General features: G+C 38.6%; 1 protein-coding gene and 1 long non-coding RNA gene across 5 annotated transcripts in view; one reads left to right on the top strand and one right to left on the bottom strand.

The window, feature by feature from the left end:
* Positions 1-19,507, bottom strand: part of ZNF800 (zinc finger protein 800) — a 77,757-nt gene that overhangs the window by 26,583 nt on the left and 31,667 nt on the right. For 2 of the 4 annotated variants that reach the window (XM_025147527.3, XM_040688950.2), the window contains exon 2: positions 16,109-16,225. The gene's annotated coding sequence lies outside the window, so the exon portion shown is untranslated. Of the gene's footprint in view, positions 1-1,062; positions 1,338-16,108; positions 16,226-19,507 lie in introns of those variants that run through there. The other 2 variants (XM_040688715.2, XM_040688768.2) reach the window with 2 other exon arrangements.
* On the top strand, positions 3,292-5,935 carry LOC121109516. Its single transcript, XR_005850416.2, has 2 exons — positions 3,292-3,926; positions 5,686-5,935. It is a non-coding gene; the product is annotated as an uncharacterized LOC121109516 (long non-coding RNA).

Raw genomic sequence — 19,507 nt, 5'->3', positions numbered from 1 at the left:
AACAATTTGCTAGATGGGAGTTCTACAGGAAAGTATCATGGGGGTACAGTGAATGACAAGCAGAACAAGAATCGGCAATGTCACGCTGCTCCAGAAAATGAAAAGCATCAAGTGCTGAAGTATAAACATGAATGAGAAGGAGCACTTCTGCTCAGCTCAACTGGTAAATCCTAAGCTAAAACACTGGCCAAGTTTTGTTGTTGCATTTTCAAGGTGGTACAGAATAAACCTGCAAGTGTAAAAAGTGTCAAAAACATATGACCTATGGGAAACATAAGAGGAATTATGGAGCTTTTATTTAGACAGGAAATTATTTAAAAGGCAGCATCAAAGAAGGAAGAAAAATTGTTCACTGGGTCATTGGGCATCTACTGAAGGAAAAGAATGTAGAAAGCTTAAACTGTTCCAGACAAGATTTAGACTAGACTGAAGGGAGGAGTTTTTGACAACACTCCTAATACTGGTGTGAACTGCTAGGAAATTGTAGAATTTCTATCATCCTGGATTTTTAAAAGACATCTGTTAGATCTAGATCTTAAAAGTTTAAGTGCTTATCACTCCGATTTAGAGAGGTCAGTAGGCTACATTAGCGTTCAGCATCCCTCAGAGCCCTGTTTTTTCAGACATTTGAGGACTGGATCATTTGATTTGGTAAACTGATATTATTTCGACTGGATGCTGGCATCCAGCAGTGCATGCTGTCTTTGTGTATTTTTATTTTCTTCCTCATTCCATCTCTCACTATCTCTCACACTGTCTATAATTTTATTTAAATACTCAGCTATTGTTCCTCACATCCATAATCCTTTCCATTGGCTTGCCAATCACTGCTTAGTCTTATTTCCTGTTCTATCATATTCCCCTGCTCATTTTTCAAACAGTCAGTGGTGATCCGTTCTTAGTTTCATAAGGACAATCTCAAATTTCCTTTTACTTATTTATTTTTAAAATCCAGATATATAACAATTGGGCGTGTCATATTAAGGTAGATACAATCACCTTATTTAGTATTTTCTCTAAGGAAATATGTGCTACATTGGCTAAAAGCTCAGGTCAGCTCACCAAAATCTTTTGCTTAATCCTTTTCAGGAAAGAAATAGTTTGTGCTTTAAATTTAGTGCAAGCTGTTGGAAGCATTTATGCACTAAGGGAAGGCTTACAGAATAAGGCAATGTGCAGAGATGACAACTGTTTAAAAGCACTTCCTGATCCCTGGCCCTAGCAGCTGCCAGTGGTGATTGTGACAACAGTGGATCTGTTTGCCCAAAATGAAGCAGTGGAGCCCAAGCTCCTGGTGGCACAATGCATACCACCATGACGGCATGGCATGGAACCTCTGTGATGACATGGCAGCTCAGGGATGGCCCAGAACCATTGTGATGGCATGGCACTGCCATAATTGCAGAGCACCAGCACAAAGGCACACCACCATCATGATGGCACGGAACTTCTGTGATGGCACAGCACCACCATGATGACATGGCACCTTCATGATGGCACGGAACAGCTACAATGACACAGCACTGTAGTGATAGCATGTTCTTCTCTGTGTAAGGTGGACTCCCTCAGCCCACACAGGCAGAGGCTGAGCATGACTCTGGCACATTTCAGCAGTGTGTGGATCAACAGGCTCTAGGCGAGTGTAATTCTTACTACTCACAGTGACAGAAGCAGTTGTAGAAGAGAGTTGCATTATGTTTATGAGGAGGAAATGGATCGCATATGTTCCTTTACAAAAGAAAACCAAGACAATTTTTTCCAAAATCTTCACTATCAGGTACTTTGTGAGCAGACTCCATAAGAGTGATCAGTTTTTCAAGGATGTTTATCCCTGCTTCCCTGATAATCTAGCCCATATTACAACAGCCTTGATTATTATTCACGGGAGCAGGTACCTATTCACTCAGAGCTACCTGCAGAACCATGATCTGAAAGCACAGAGTCATTTTCATAAGCAGGAATTTAAACCACCAAAGTTATGTTTTTGTGTAGAGTGGCATGAAAAATAACAGTTCTGTAGCTGTTCTATTCCAAACTGATTATTTCAAAAGACACAATTTTTTAAAATTTGTTTCTTAAAAGTACAAAAGTCTTCAAACGGTTGGAGACGAACTCATTTCTGAGAAGTAAAGGCAGAGAGAGACACAGTTTGCAAGACCTTTAAATTAGAACAGAATTAGGCAGATGAATGTGTTGCTCAACCCTTCACTTTTCAACGAGCCAAGATGTAGCAAATGACAGCATAAAAACTGTGAAGGAGACAACATCATGCCTGATGACTATAGACTGGAAGAAATTTGGGCTAACCTCACTAGAGAATCAGAGGACTTCTTTTTATTGTTGTCCCCCTCAGTGTACATAATCCCCTGACATGCTTAATGTTCCTTGATTACATGTGCCGTTTCTCCCTTTTTGTTGATTGGCAGTGATATTGTTGTACCAGAAGAGGTTTAGTTTTGTAATTCACCCCCTTGTTGCAGCCCACTAAGATCAAGGTCTTTGACTGTCTTCCCTTTGATTCTTGGAGGTCTGGTTTATTTAACTCTATTGTTTTCATCCCTTTAAAAAAAAAAAAAAAAAAATTGGTTTTCACTTAGATTTCCTGTAGATGGTTTTATGGCACCCATTCCTGTAGGGCTGCATTAGCCAACCCTGCAATCAGTGCAAGATAGTGTCCTTAAAGAACCGCCCCAAAAAGCTGATTCATATATATGCCCAGGGAAAGCAGAAGTGTATATATCCATCTCAAAGCAACCATTCATGTTAACTCCCAAAGATGATAAATGTTTTGAAGTTTTTTCCTTTAGTCCTGAACATTCTTTAACTTCATTAGTTATTGCTTAATTTTGCATGATTTTAACAGACAATTACATAAATGTCAGACCCAGTGTTGCCTGATTCTTCTCAAGAAATACTTACAATATTGTATGTAAAACTTACAATACTTACAATAATGTATGTAGAAAGGCACCAAACCTTTCCCTGAAGTGTCCATTACAGAAACCATGTAAATATGGGTTAGTGACAAGAATAAAAGAGTAACAGGAAAGGACTAAAAATGCTTCTTTGCTATGGTTACTTAACTTTTCCGTACCTACAGTTATATTGCAATTCCACTTATTCTGTGGTCTCTGTAATTAAAACTAAAAGAATTAGCTCACTTATTTTTAAGAGAGAGATACATTTGGTTTTATGCATAGATCACAAAATGGTAAAGTATATATGGAAATCAGAGGAACTTCAGAAACTCATTTTGCAGTAGAATTGTCTATGCAGTAGAACAGGTCATAAAATTATCTCCTATAACTTCTATTAATTAAAATTATTCTACAATTTAAAAATTAGATTCTAAATACCACCTTTCAGAGCTCTAAACTTAATCCTGCTACAAGTGTTTCATACTAGTGCTGCAGGTATTTAAGATAACAATTACATTAAAAGAGCACTGAGGTTGTGAAGCATGTATTCACCCGGCACTTATAATGCATTGAACTCCTTTAATGACTGACTTTCCGATACACTGTTTTCTTCTAATTGTGCGGTGTAGTCTATGCCCTTTCTATTGTACACAATGCACCTCCTGCACTGAATTAACTTAGAGGTTCTTCCATAAAACACATCTGTATAGGAACGGAATACAAAGCATTTGTATTTATAAAATTTCCATGAGATTAGAGATATTATTCTCTCTTTGTTGCTGACTATGAAATGCACAGAGACACTAAGGTCAAAAGTACTTACTAAATTTGGTTACTCAATTTGAGACACAACATGATTTTTCAGTGTATGCAGCATAATACAGGCTTCATTAGATTCAAAGTGCCTCTGTTAACTTCAGAGGCCGCTATGAGCACTCTTTCAAATGAAGCTGCAGTACTTCAAGTCCAATATCCATAAAACAACTACAAAATGGATGACCATCTAAGGTGAGAGAAGCCTAGTTAAAGATACTTGCGTAGTATCTAGCTATGTGACAAGAGACAGAAAGTATATGTCTCAGTTATCTAATGTTGCCTCATCAGACCAGCCCAGTTTCTTGCTGCCTCTTTCCTTTACAGCCCTGTCTCCTTCTTCGGATAGCTTATTTTCTATCATTTACTGCAAGAATAATCACCCTTTGGGGATCATATAAACTTGTCTTCCCACATCCCTGTCAGATTTCTACTCTATTGACAATTAATTTAGTACATGTCCTCCTCCATGTGGCCCAAGCGTAAATGTTGAAAGTATAAAGATGATACCTGACAACAGAAAACCTTGCTCAGAATCAGCTCACCTATTCATTATAAACTACCTCTTCAGAAAAGCCCTTCTCAGTTTGGGCCTGAGGTGTCCACACAGCATTTTTGGGCATACTTTGACCAAGAGTCCTATTTACACTTCTGGTCATATAGGTGGACTGGCAGTTTTTCAAAAGGCCATAAGACCAGCTGTCAGCAGACATAAACATAACTGCGTACTAAATTTCAAGAACTCTGTACCAAAGTATTAATACAGTAGAACTTTTCAAACCATCGCTAGGCTTTTTAGAAAAGTCAAAAATACCATTTTCCTTTGCTTTGTTACTGGAATGATTTTTCCTAGTCAGTCTTAGGCAACAAATATGAGCTGAGAAATAAAGACAGAAATAAAATCTTGCTGTTACAAATGGGGAGATGTCCACCTTAATAATATTGTAGCAATGGGAAGTGTCTGTACAACGTAATTATAGAGCCAGGAGCTTTCCTAATCCCATTAGCCTCTGTCTCCTTCTCTGTTTCCACTGAGCTGGAAAGCTGTGTTTTCCTATTGCAGTGCATTAGACAAGCTCCAGTACCACGCAAAAAGTACAAAGTGACCTGATAGTGAACAGAGGGGGAAGGCAGTGTATGAGGGGAGAGAACTGGTTGCCTCCCTCTCATGGTGAAGGGGCTTCCCTGCTGTATGAACTTATATGGACATGTAGACTTGTTATGAAAGGACCTGGAAGAAGTGTGAAGTTCAGTTCCCCCAGCCACATAGAAACTGTCCCAAATGGTAATTGTAATTCTTTCCTCATGATTATTTCTGTCTCCAGTCGGTGACCTTGGACTGAAATGATTTGACATGAGTCCCGGCACCCCCACTGGAAATAGAAACAAAAAAGAGGAGATCTAAGAGAAAGGAAGAGCTCTTCCAAACTGCAGTCAGAACAACTGAGCTCATGGATCTTGTTGTCTGACAGTGCATATTTTGAAGGAAAGGAAAGCAAGTAAACATTAGCCATGCTGAGGCTCACTTTCCACAAAATTACACAGAAGCACAAATTGCTTGCAGTTCATAACTGTATGAGTTCATAACTGAACTTAAGAACTTCCATTTTTCAAACAGATTTCCACACATCACACATATTCCATCAGAAAGAGGATGCTTTCTTTTCCTTCTCTGCTCTTGCTAGTTGTTATATTGCTTTTTTTTGTTTGTTTTTCTAAATCCTTTGGAAAGAAATTCTCCTCAAAAGCAGTTTCTCTTCTGCAACTGAGTTCTAGTGCTAGCTCTGATGAGGACTCATTAGTAGTGTTGCAGGCAAGTCAGTACACTCAGCCTTCATTCTTCAAGAAGCTGCAGCCTGTCAAATATTCAAAAATTCAAATACCCCAAATCTCTCTCCATCCCATACACTAAGCAGCAAAAGGTGATTGAACACAATCTCCACTGCTTTCACAGAATAAATGCCACAGTGGAGTGGGGAGAAGAGCATCAGGAAGGTTGCTACTGCCACCACGACGAGATGCTAGGTCTGCTTTGGACTGCAAATGCAGAAAGGAATATTTAAGTATTTGGAAGATGTTTGCTAAACAGCTTTTCCCATCCTCTCTGGGAAAGCAGACAGATGGGAATGTACTGGGTGGTAGATTCAGTTCATGGCCTATTGGCTGAACTACATTGATCAGAGGCAATAAAACACTCATATCTGCTTTATTTGTTAACGTTTGTAAAATGCTTTGAAGTCTTGACAAACAAAATTTCCTTGTTAATATTACGAGGATAGTGATAATTAATTAATGGATAGGGATAACAGAGTTCTACTGCGGTATCACACGTAGTGAAATCAGTAGCTGGCATCTCTGTGACTGTTATGTCACAGTTATCATACCAGGTGGTAAAATACGTATGTGGTATAGTACCTCATTTTAGTGGCATTAGATATCAAATCTTTCAATTTGCATTTTATTTCACAAGTGAATCAACAGGCAATCATTACTTATAATTTTTACTATTTGATTGACTTTCTTGAATTTTGCTGCTATAATTCTGGGAATTATTTCAAAAGACAGATGGTGAATGCTTCTTATTTCTTTGTTGCACTGTTCACAGTCTAGTTCTCTGACCTTCACTGCATTGCCAGAATAACTCTTATGTGAGCAGAAAAGCAGCACCAGAAGTTTTAGCTACATGATTTCAAGATAGGTAAAATCATAGCAATATTTCATGTAATTAGGCATTATTATTTTGTATTCTAATTTTGATTGCTATAGACTTTGGCTTGTAGCAGTCTAACAAAATACGATCCTTCCACAAAAAGGAGATATAAGGCAAAATAACCACAAAACTGCTAGCTAGTGACAAAGAGGTGGGAACAGGAGACAAACAAGTCCAGCAGGAACAGCCCAGACATGCTGGAGACAATATCCAGTATACCTAAAACTGTAGCACACTGAAACAATGATGAATGATCTCTATACTGAAGATTCTCATGCTGCAAATAATTATTTAAAGCCAGTTAAAGAGAGGCATTTCCCAAACCTCAGATACTAGGAACTATTAATGTCAAACTGTCATCTCCTAAGAGCTCTGAAAGTATTAAAAATAATTGCTAGTCATCAAACAAATGATGAGGGCCTAATTTTACATGCCTGTTTCAAGGCAAAATTCTCACAGCCGTCAGGTTGATAAGTCAGTGGAAAAATGCCCAGTAACATTTTAGTATAATAGCTCTTGTTATAAAAAGCCAAAATGTGTATTTTTAATCATCTCTTTTAATAATCTTTTAATAAGATGTTTTAATTGAAATTTATGTGTTACATAACATTATATTAAGCTAAATTAATCAGCATCCTTCAGTAATGGTTGTGCTGGAAGAGGAATTCTGAGTACGTATTCAGTCTCAGCACTGCATTTCAGACCTGTACTGGAATGGAACTGGAATGCATTACATGGAAAGTGCTCATTACTGAATGTTTTTAGAATTACATAGTAACAATTTGCCAGACAATTAGTAAATGTCATTTTCCCAATTAATGTATACTATTTCTGGAACATCTGAAATCTAATATTTGTCATCTATGCTCCCTCCAAAGGGAAAAACAATTTATGCCAAACAAAGGGGAAAAAATAGGAGAAAAAAAGAAAAAAGGAAAACAAATTACACACAAGTGAAAGGACAGAATCTAGGCGACAGGTAATGGTGCTTTCTTATATGGAATTCTACACCATGACTTGTATAGGGACATTCTGGGGCAAAAAGAAGCACACAGAGTTTTTGCTTCTATGCATAAGTAAAGGCAGTAGCTATGGTGAAAAATAAAACATATATATACATTTATCCAAGAGACAAATCTCATTCACAGCACCGCTGAAATTCTCTGGGGAAAATTTACAAGCACATCACAAAACAAGGACAAATAGCCACTCCATTCCAAACCTTGGAAGATATTACAGTATTACAGTAAACTGTAAAAACAAAAAAACAAAACAAAAAAAAAACCAGCCTATCTTTATTTAAGTTCACTGTTGGTTGGTTTTTTACTTTCTGTATCTGCATATAAAGGCTGGACGCAGCTGTGGACCTTAAGCTTCCCTAAACCACAGAACAAACCACTTGTTTGTGGTCAGTCATGGTGATGCACAGAACTCCCGAAGGGTGATGCTATAGCAAAACATAAATCCTGCCTCCTGTCTGCACCAGAGAGTATCACCAGCTGGTGTGCATGTGATCTAGCATAGGAACATCCACCACTAACATCAGTGTGGCTATATCTGGGGGTCCTGGAGTACCTCCCCTATGAGGACAGGCTGAGAGAGCTGGGGCTTTTCAGCCTGGAGAAGTGAAAGCTCCAGGTGGACTTTATAGCAGCCTTCTAGTACCTGAAGCGCCTACAGAAAAGCTGAGGAGGCATTTTTTATAAGGGCATGTAGCAATAGGATGAGGCAAAATGGCTTTAAATTGAAAGATGGTACATTTAGGCTGATTGTGCAAGGGTGGTGAGACACCGGAACAGGTTGCCCGAGGAGGTTGTGAATGCCCCCTCCCTGGAAGCATTCAAGGCCAGACTGGATGGGGCTTTGAGCAACCTGGTCTAGAGGGAGGTGTCCCTGCCTATAGCAGGGGGGTTAGAATTAGATGGTCTTAAAGGTCCCCTCCAATCCAAGCCATCCTATGATTCTATGTTTCTATGATTTAGACTTGGTGCCTGTACCAGGGGTGGATTTCAGAAAGTGGATTTTAAAGAAGAAAATCTTTCCTCCTCTTATCCTCAGTTACGTGATACGATTGAGACTATGCAACCTATGCCTGTATTCCATCTGCATCTGCTGTGCTAAAAGTCACACAGTAGGAAGAGCCAAAAGCTTAAGAATCCCCGAGAGTCATTGTGACACAGTAAATATGCAATAAATATGGTGATGACCTTTCACAGTGCAGGTCAGTGTGGATGGGCTATAGCACATAACATGTTCACCAGTAAAAGACAGCTGATTGTGTATTTGCAAACTACAGAATATTCTTTCTGCATAAATATATTAAATCACATTTATGCCAAATACATTACATACTCATGTCAAGAGAATAGACCCCATCTGTACTGCAGAGATGTAATTAGCATTAATTAATATGTTCACATTGTCTGGTGTTCATATATTTTGCCCTGAAGTCATAAATGTGGCATGGCATTTAGCGAGGCAGTATTCATGAGCCTTCATCTGAATTCCAAACATTTGTTTTTTTCTGATCCTTTTACTAACCCCTATTATTAACTGTTTCTTAGCATTTATGGAAAACAAGGTTTGCTCACTGCAGCAGTAGAGAAATTGCTGTTCTTCCTAACATACTGTCACATGCAAACCAGTTTGTCCAGCAGCTGATATACTAGTATGAAAGTACAGACAGCTACCTTCATCATGTGGCACTGATACAGTAACAAACAAACTTGTACTTCACAACTGAGAACAATTAGCAAAATTGCTCCAAAATGTTTGAGTAGGTTATTAGCAATCTAGGATAAAATCTGTTCAGTTGAGCCAATTGGTAAATAACATCTATATATCAATAAGGATGATACTGCAAGGCATTCAGGGACAAATACACGTCATATACAACAGCACAGCTATTAGCACTGGTAATTCAGCAGAGATCTTCAAACATGAAGCCACTTTCATGCCCCACTCATGACCAACACATGTGGGCAAGGTGCTCTTGTTCCTACAAAGAAAAAACTTCATAAGCCTGTGAGAACCCTGTTACTTTTTTTCTATCACTGCAGAGCTCATTTCTGGTTCTGGTCATTCTGACACTATTTTAGTAAATAAAAAACATCCAAAGTACTTTGGGCTGAATTTCTTTGGTGAAAGTCCTTCATGTGAGAAGTACTGCTCTTCAAAAAGTCATACTGTAGGCTGCATGTATTTTCTGCATAGCTTTCAATAACACTTCGTTTTATTTCTGAGGGCTCCTTCTTACCTCTTTACTTTCTGTAAATAGCTGTAATCTATTTTTTCCCTTTGTGTACTGCTACTACAAATATTAACAACAGTAGCTAAAATTGCAGGGTAGGTGTTCAAGTGTCTGACTACCCAGATCACTGGAAGCACCTGGGCTAGCTACCTTAACAATAGCTTAGTATTTCTACAGAGAATGCTGTATCCACAGATCCAGGAGAGACTGGATGGGGCCCTGAGCACCCTCATATAGCTGTGGATGCCCCCGTTCATTGCAGGGGAGTTGAACTAGATGATCTTCAAAGGTCCCTTCCAACTCAATTGATTCCATGATTAGAGTATTTTAAGCTGTACAAATTGTTAAAATCCATACGGTTCAACTCCTAGAAATAATATGATCCCTCTCTAGCAGAAACAAATTTACCCTTGGAAGAATCAGAGGCAGTTATGTCACATTTTAATTGTCTGCCTTTTAGTACACAGCCTACTCATTTTTCATGCTTTTAGAGGTACAGCTCACCTTTTGTAAGCAGCAGTCACAAGTGTGATGTGCTCCAGTTCTATATATTGGGCCACTGTTTCTATGTCTGTTAGTGCCATAACCATGACGGGCTTTGGATGAAGCTCTTCCTAATGCTCATCTATGCACCATTTTCTCAGCAGCAATGAGGCTTTAGGAAGTCATCTTCACTAGCAGTAACCATTTATTCAGCATAGCTTTGGTTGGCCAAAGGTTTGCAAGGCTGCATGGAAAACTGGATCAGTTCACTGATGCAACTGAAATATAATTTGGCAAGAACAGCTATTCAGTTCTCTAATCTGGTTTACTGTATGAATCCACAAGCAAGTGTCACAGCTTGAATGAAGGAGCAACAGAGGATGGAAAGTCATTACACGGCTATACTATAGAGGAATAGGTGAACAGTAAGTCTGTGCAGATACAGGTGCTGAGTTCATACCAGCGGGGACTAACTTAATTGAATTGCTAGCATTTTGAGCTGCTAATCAAATCACTCTTTGGAGCTGTATCATCACAGTGTGGTCACTCTTACTTTAGCAAGGCTACTGCAGGTCAGTGCTTTTTGCTCTTTAGTCAGAGCAAGTGGTCAGAAAAAAAATTAACTCAAAGTATCTTAAATGATGGTTTCAGTACAGATAAATCTTAAAATAAATCTTCTGAAATTGGGCATAGGAAATGCATCACCTGCTTTTTCAATTCCTTTCATTTGTGATATAATATCAGATTTGACAATAATGTCATCTTTTGCAAATCATAAAAGCCAGAAGGAGAAGTGACAGAAATAAGTTGTATCTTCAGTGCAGCCAACAAAGGGTGCAGTGGATTTTATATTAGCAGTATATTTGCCAGCACCCTCAGGGTATAACAGGGTGAAAGTCCCTCTTAATGGGGAATAATACTACATTTCTTCTCCAGCTTGAAGAGTCTACATGGGTAGCACGTAGGAAGACTGTTCAAGCCATTGCAGTGGGGAAATATCTGTGACATAATTTTATTGCTATAATGTGTCTAAAAGAAGATTGATACCTCCTTAATGAACATTGTTAGCTTAGCTGCTTGGGCACAGTGCTAAGCTTATTTCTTGATATACTTGTACTAGTGCCTGCATAATCAAAACATGAAGATATGACAGAAAACTACATACAGAGTATGTGGAGTGTGCTATATGTGGAGCCTGTATATGTAGAGCTTGACATTTTCTACCATTACAATTTAACATTATTAAAACTCATGTTTCACCTTAGTAATTTTGGTCATGCCACGTATGAAGCCTTACAATCAATCCATTTCTGAGTTATGCAAGAACAAATAACATCTGAGCAATTTTCTGGAAGGATGAGAACCACAACAATCTTACAATACTCAGATCATTAAAAATGAGCAAAATTTGATTTCTCTTCACTAACTTTGGAGAAATGTTCACGTCTGAGTGAATAAACGTAAGAGTTTTCAGCAGATATAGTCGCTTTCTGGAAAAAATGAGTTGCTGAAAATGAAAGTGTAAAAATCCAGAATCCCTTTATTTAAAGGTCGATAATTGCAACAAATAGCAATATCTTTCATGCAGAAAATGAAAAGTTGCATATAAGTCAATTTAAGTAAGTTTCAGGAAAAGACACACAGGCGTGTATAAGGTTATTTGAACATTATGATAAGGTCCCATGCAAGTTAGACTACTGCTACTTCCCTACGAAAGTGTACATAAGCTGCTGTTTTTAAATAGAATCATAATTATGTGTAATTACCATTATTAATTATATGAAATAATCATCTCTTAGTTGCCTGCGCACTATTGCAAACAGTAGTTTCTGCAGCAGAACAAAGAACTCACAATGTAAACAGAAAATACATAATGAAAATTAAATTTGAAGTACATCCATATGCAAGATGTTCACCAAAATACCTTCATGTTTCTATCCTGAGAATCAACAAACAGGCAAAGATGTTCATAAAAGTGACTTTTGTTTCTCTTACACTGTAGGAGGCTCATAGTAGGACTGACATTTAATCTTTACTTCTTATCAGTAGCAAAAAAAATCTGTTATGTGGGAAATTACTTGTTCAAGGAGTTTTCAGAGCTTTTGTTTGATACCTTCAGTGCAGAAACAACAAAAGCCAGCAATTTCTCTGCCACTGAGGATGAGTAATTTTTTGTGTGTTCTTTTAGAAGCCAACTATCTCTGAAAATCAAAAGCTACAGATATAATATATTAGGACTAGACTTCAATATTAAGCACCACACCTTCTTCAAAAAGATGGCTAGAAAAAAATACTAATAATTTAAATAAAATTAGGGGAAAAGGTTCTTGCCTGTAAACATGCATTTTTTCCCTAACATTTTTACAATATTTTCAGAAAGGAAGTGGTCGCGAGATTACGCTTATCAGTGGAAAAGCCTACACTGACAACTGTCCAGAGCTGTTGTTTGTGTTTTGTTTTGTTTTTATTTAAAGAGAGCACAGATCTGGTGAGGAAAGCATACGAGCCTTGCATCAGTTGAGCGTAAATGTGTGCTGCCCCTATGTGGCTGTTTTTTGAGTCTCTTGATGTTTTCAAACAAATGTGGTTGATATGTGGTTAAATGTACCCAATGTAAAGAATTAGCATGACACATGCACCATTTGAATCCTACTTAATCTCTCAAAATTGATTCTACATCATACATAGATCACATTAGGACTATTTCAAAGCAATAAGCAGAATTATCCTAACATCCTAAAGATAACAATGAGTCTCTAAAGCATAAGGAAAAGAAATGTCTTTCTTTGGCTTAGAAACAGTGCCTGCAAATTTCACTTGAAGTGCACACATCAGTGCACACAGCTTGGGAAATAAACAGGAGATGGAAGCTACTGCGCTACTATTCTAGAAAGCCACAATACAGTTGCCATCACGGAAACCTGGTGGGATTATTCCCGTGAGTGGAGTGTGGCTATCGAAGGCTACAGGCTGCTCAGAAAGGACAGGTGAGGAAGGAGGGGAGGGGGTGTTGCTATCTGTATCAGGAAAGGAATTGAATGTGAAGAGCTGTCCCTAAAGAATAATAAAGAATAATAAAGAACAGTCACGAGCAAGTCGAAAGCCTATGGGTGACAGTTAGAGACCGAGGCAGCAAAGGGAGCCTTGTGATCAGAATCTACTACAGGCCACCTAATCATGTGGAGCCTGTTGATGAGACCTTCCACTACCAGCTACAGGAGGCACTGTGATCACAAACACTTGCCCTTCTGGGGGAATTCAATCACCCAGACATCTGCTGGAAAAGTAGCATGGCAAGCTATCAGCAATTCAAGAGGCTCCTGGAATGCATTGAGGAAATTTCCTGAGTCAAGTAATTGAAGGCCCCACCAGCCAGGATGCAGTACTGGACCTGTTGCTCACCAATGCAAATGAACTGATTGGTGACATCAGGATTGGAGGCTGCCTGGGCTGTAGGGACCACACTATGATGGAGTTCATGCTCCAGCGCAATATCAAACAGGCAAAGATTAAAATTAGGATGCTAAATTTCAGGAAAGCTAAATTCTAGCTCTTCAGGTAGTTGTGAACTAAACACCCTGGGAAACTGTCCTCATGGGCAAGGGTGTGGAGCAGAGCTAGCAGATCATTAAGGAGGTTTCTTTAGGGCACAAGAGTTCCCCATGCCCAGGTGTAGAAACTTGGGAAAGGAAGGCAAGAGACCAGCATGGCTAAACCAGGACCTGCCAGCAAAACTGAAGAGCCCTTACAGCTCAGAAAGCCAACTGTATTCTGGGCTGCATCAAAAGAAGCATGGCCAGCAGGGCAAGGGAGGTGATCCTGCCCCTCTACTCCGTACTATGAGGCCTCACCTGGAGTACTGAATCCAGATGTGGAGTCCTCAGTACAGGATAGACATGGACCTGTTGGAGTGCATCCAGAGAAGGACTACAAAAATGATACAAGGGATGGAACACCTCTCCTACGAGGACAGGCCGAGAGAGCTGGGGCTGTTCAGCCTGGAGAAGAGAACGCTCCAAGATGCCCTGATAGTGGCCTTTCAGCATCTAAAGGGGAGCTACAAGAAAGAAGCAGACAGACTTTTTCACAGGGTCTATGGTGATAGAACAAGGGGAAATGGCTTCAAGCTCAAAGAGGATAAGTTTAGGTTGGATATAAGGGAAATTTCTTTTACAGTGAGGATGATGATGCACTGGAACAGGTTGCCTAGAGATATGGCTGATGCCTTGTTCCTGGAGACTTTCAAAGCCAGGCTGGATCAAGCACTGGGCAACCTGATCTAGCTGTGGTGTCCCTGTTCATCGCAGGGGAGTTGGGCTAGATGGCCTTCAGAGGTCCTTTGCAACTCTAAGGATTCTATGACTGTGTGATTCTAAGTACTGTACATGTTCACTTGTTAAAATGATTCCAACTTCAGCTTTATTGTTTTCACCTTTAAAAAAAATCTCACGATTACCTGTAGTCCACCCTGTGAAGTGCTGAGTTTCTTGAATGTGCCCTGAATGTAATGAAGATAAAAATGTTTTCTATTTTGCAAAAGGGAGCCTAGAGTCCAAGACAATCCACCGATTGTTTATACCTAGAAGCAACCTCTTTTCTCCTACTACAGCGTGCAGTTTGCAGCATTCAAACAATAGTAGACACAACATGACTCCAGGCCAGCTGACCACATTTTTGTGCATATCCGCTGCAGGAATCAAACTCACATTGTGGTGGAAGCCAAAAAGACATTTGCGGTTAGAATCCATGAATCAGGGCTACGAACTTAAGCATAATTTGAAATTTATGGGGCATAAACTCCTAAACTTGGCATTGTCTAGAACCAGCTCTTGATGGATTCCATGATTGCTGCTGCCATCTAGGAAAATGCTTTACTTATGTTTGAATTTCTTTGCTTTAAAGCCTCTTCCTAATACCATTTTACTGAAAAGGTCTTTTATTGTACTGATTTTACCTGTGAAAAATCCAAATAGACTATCCTTACCAGTATAGTCTTGTGAATTACTAGTGCTTCATGCCTCAGGACTGTAGCTATTCCTGACTAATTTAAAAGACCAGAACAATATTGAAGTGTCATTCTCAAGTAGCCACGTGTGAAATTAGAAACATACAGAAATACTTGAAAGCTGTCTTTTATTTCGATGCATATGGAACAATATTTTGCAAGATGATATTATAGCTCCCTTTAGGGTCTTTAAAATTACATAATGTGTTCTTATGCTGAATCCTGGTGAAGTTTATGCTTATTACTCATATTAACTTTCAAGCTGAATTTGACTTAGCCGTGCATATTTTTGTAAGATTTACACACAATTCTTCTGCTATATATGCAGGTCCTAAAGATCATTATGTGGTGCTCTGGAGACAATGTAGATTTCACTGCTGTGTTCCTAGTCTCCTGATCAACACTCAAGTAAGGAAGTTGTCATAAAGTTGTAAGTCTCCCTGTCTTGGATAATATTTTTATTTTCTCAAATATGTCAGCATTCTTTCAAAAGCCAATGCTGAAATAGATGTACAGAAGTGAATTCCACACTGCAAACTGCTATCACACATCCTAAGTATGATGACAAAATCTTTTAATTTCTTCAAAGCATATGAGACATTCCAATCGTTAAGTCCAATTTGCTCATGTATTATGGAACATCTTTGAAAAAAATGACAACAGTACAAAACATTCTTCTACTTATGCCAGTAGAATAACAGGTCTGTAAAACTGTTACTAAAATCAGACTTTCAGAGGAGTGTACAAAGTCATATAATTCTAACAACAGTCTTTCTTTTGAAAGGCTATGATGTTTCAAAAAGGTGGATTTGGCAAGTTCATCAAGCTTTTCACTTTTATCTTTAACAGTACATAAGGAGAATATCTTATTAATGAGACGGTATATTCCATATGAAGATGATGTGCAAACAAACATTAATCTTACATACATTTATGTCTCCAGAAGGCTCAAAACTTCTCTTCCTCCCTCCCCAAATGTGTCTGTCACAAGGCCGTCCTGCATCTCCTTGCTTTCCTGTTCCTTTCTTCTTTATTATGAAGGGTACCTAAAAAGACAAACAGAAATAGAAAACAAGAATTACAGACACTAAAAAATAAAATCTCATACATAGATATTAAAAACATATCACCTACCTCATCAATCAACCCTGCAATTGTTCTTAAAATAATCTAGAGTCAGTAGTTGGAGTAAAAGACCTCATCTCATTTCCACTTTCTTCTGTTCACCAGCAGAGTAAATTTTTCTTCACAGTTCTTGCTTATGTTGACATCATATGAAGATTTTCAACTTGGAAATTTTCTTGTCAGTAGAACATAAAAAATCCCATGTTGTAACATCTCCATGGGGAAAAAATCAGATTTTATATTGGAAAAGCATTTCCTTCCTTGCCATGCACTCTTTTCTTTGAAGGCCAGTCTTCAAATAGTCACTTGATAGAATCAAGTAAAGAGGACTACACACAATAGCCATTTATCAAATTTTCTGATCACCTGCAAGTCTTGAAAGTAGTAATTCAACCTGGGAAAAGTTTGATAATTCAAAAGGCAGAATACAGTGGAGAGCATCTATCCATCTGCTGGGAAACATGGAAAATCCATCCAAACCACACTGGATCCTAGGTGTATGTAGACTTCCTACAGTTCATAAAACATACCTTAAGAGTTAAAATACTCTTTTAAACACTTAGGTACTAAGTATTTAAAGAAAAATACTTGTTAAATGAAAGCACTTTTGACTTCACAAGCTTATCTGTGTGGTGAATTAAACTTGTCGAGCTGTCAGACACCCACACATCTGCCCACTCACTGCCCCTCCTAACCAGAATAGGGGAGAAGTTCATGGGTCAATGTAAGGACAGAGAGATCACCTACCAATTACCATCAGGGCAAAACAAAACTCAACTTGGGGAAAATTCATTTAATGACAAATAAAATATTTGAATTGTGAAAAAAAAGAGAAATTATAACATTTTATTCCTATCCATATCCTTTCCCTAGGCTCTACCTCGCTCCCTTCATTCTTGACTTCTCTAAACCACCTAAGAGTGCAGGGTGATAGAATTATGGTTCTTTCTGCTATTCCTTCCTCCTCACACCTTTCACCTGTTCCAAGATTGTCCTCCACGGACTGCAGTCCTTCAGGATAAACGTGCTTTACTGTGGGCTCTCTTTGGGCTGCAGTTCCTTCAAGAGATATTCACCTGCCCTGGTGGATATGCCCTGGTGGGCTGCAGTGTGATAAGGGCTCCTCTGTGCCTCCTCCACCATGTTCTCCTCCTGCACCATGGCTGCAGGAGAATCTCTCCTCCTGTACCTGTAGCACCTCCTCCCTAACTTTTTTATCCAACTGTGGTGCTTGCAGTGTTGTTTCTCATATTTTTTTTTCCTCACTCCTCACTGACACACAGCAATCTGAACCTTTCTCAAATCCATTTCTCCAAGGCACAGCCATTGTTGGCAGTGGGGCCCAGCATCACCCTGTGCTGGGGTCATTGGAGCCAACTGGCACCGTCTGTGTCCAGCACAGGACAGGCCCGGACTCCCCTCACAGAGGCCCCTGCCAGCACTTGGGCACAGACACACAACATATTACATTAAAAATTTACAGATTTGAGAATCAGTGATCTCTTCTGCCACCAATCTGCTTTAGCAGCAGGGGTGAACTAGACAATCTCCAGAAGTTCCTTTTAACCCCTAAAATTCCATGATTCTGTGATCCATAGCTTCCTTATTTCCTCAAGAGAATACAACTTTTACTCAGAGGATGGTAAAATGAAAACAATTAAAGAGATTTAAATAACACAAAATATTAAGGATGGAAATACCACACTTCAGATCAGGATGACAGACAGGATAACAAAGGATATTAATGAGAAAAAATGCAATGAGAAAGTTTTATCTTGAAATTATAAGATATTATACGATATAAGATATTATAAGATATATAAAATATAAGAAAGTAAACTTGCTATGTGATCTAAATGTTCACTGACCAGAATCAACACAATAACTAGGGAAATATGAAAGATTAAACTATATTTCTGATGTAATGGAAACCAGCAGAATGTAGGCCTACCACCAGAATGTTTGGCCTACCACCAAACTCAGTCACATGGAGTTCAAGTCAGTCTGCTCCTACTATCACACAGTTACCAGCAGGGCTAGAACAACGTGTAGGAATCATAAATGGAACAACCAACAATTGGGACCATACAGGCATAGAGATACTGTACTTAACATCTGGACCTGAGGGTCTTAAAGATCAAATGTTTTCTCTCATACATTACCTATAGAAAGCACAAAAACTTCTGACATTTTCCTGCTAAATATATGCTATAATTTTCAAAATAACAACAACTGAGATTTGATGCAAGGAAAAGACTATTTGTAATGCCCATGATAACAAGACACAAGCAGTAGAAAGGTCTCATAGTCTACTGCTGACTGCAAAAATATATTTAGGTTTTTGTGGATTTTAACACAAAATGCTGTGCAGTAAAGGACATTGCAAACTCATTTCTGCAGCTCTCCATCACAGTCACAACAACCTAGTCCTCAGCTTTTTCTTCAGCACTCTGTAGACATTAGTAGACTTTAGGAGGAACTTTGTATGAAAAAGCTCAGAAAGCGTAGAACCATATTAGTAGTGATATAATTTGCCAGAGGGAACCTCTGCATATATCATTGCTATTACAGCTGAACAAATACATTGTGAATAATTGGACAGATAATGCATCTTTCTCTTGAAGAACTGTTGAAGAGAAGCTTACAGTTTGCTCAATTTTGTTTGTTATTCAGAGTTACCCAGTGGATAATTAGATGAACGAGTTTTGCTCTGAAGGTTGTTCACAAGCATTTCATACCAACATCTGCAATTTGAACAGTTTCAATTAGATTTCATTGCTTATGTGGGTCACATATTATTGGATCTGACTCCTGCCAGTATGAGTATTGCTCTTAGAATCCAGCATTCGACATGAAAATTGACTTATAAATTCAAAACATATATTGATCAAATACTCTCAAACATTTTGCACTTCAAAGTTAACATTATTGTGAACATTCCTGACGTCACAAAATACCAGAGAGAATAATCCCAAAGCACCAGCAATACAAATCTCTTCTTTTTTTTTCACTCTTTAATTTTAACATGTCTTTATAGATTAAATGTAGGATATTTATTGAGATCAAACACTATTTTTTCAATTAAACAAAGGAAAAAAATAATGTGATAATACCTGAGTAATGATGCCTTTTCACTGCACTCATTATCTGCATGCTGATGTTCTATGCACAGTTCAACCCTGAAGCACTCTCATGCAGTGCTT

This window comes from Gallus gallus, chromosome 1 (assembly GCF_016699485.2).
Source record: "Gallus gallus isolate bGalGal1 chromosome 1, bGalGal1.mat.broiler.GRCg7b, whole genome shotgun sequence".
Taxonomy (NCBI): domain Eukaryota; kingdom Metazoa; phylum Chordata; class Aves; order Galliformes; family Phasianidae; genus Gallus; species Gallus gallus.
The sequence above is the reverse complement of the archived record's forward strand: the minus strand, read 5'-3'. Positions and strand labels throughout refer to the sequence as shown.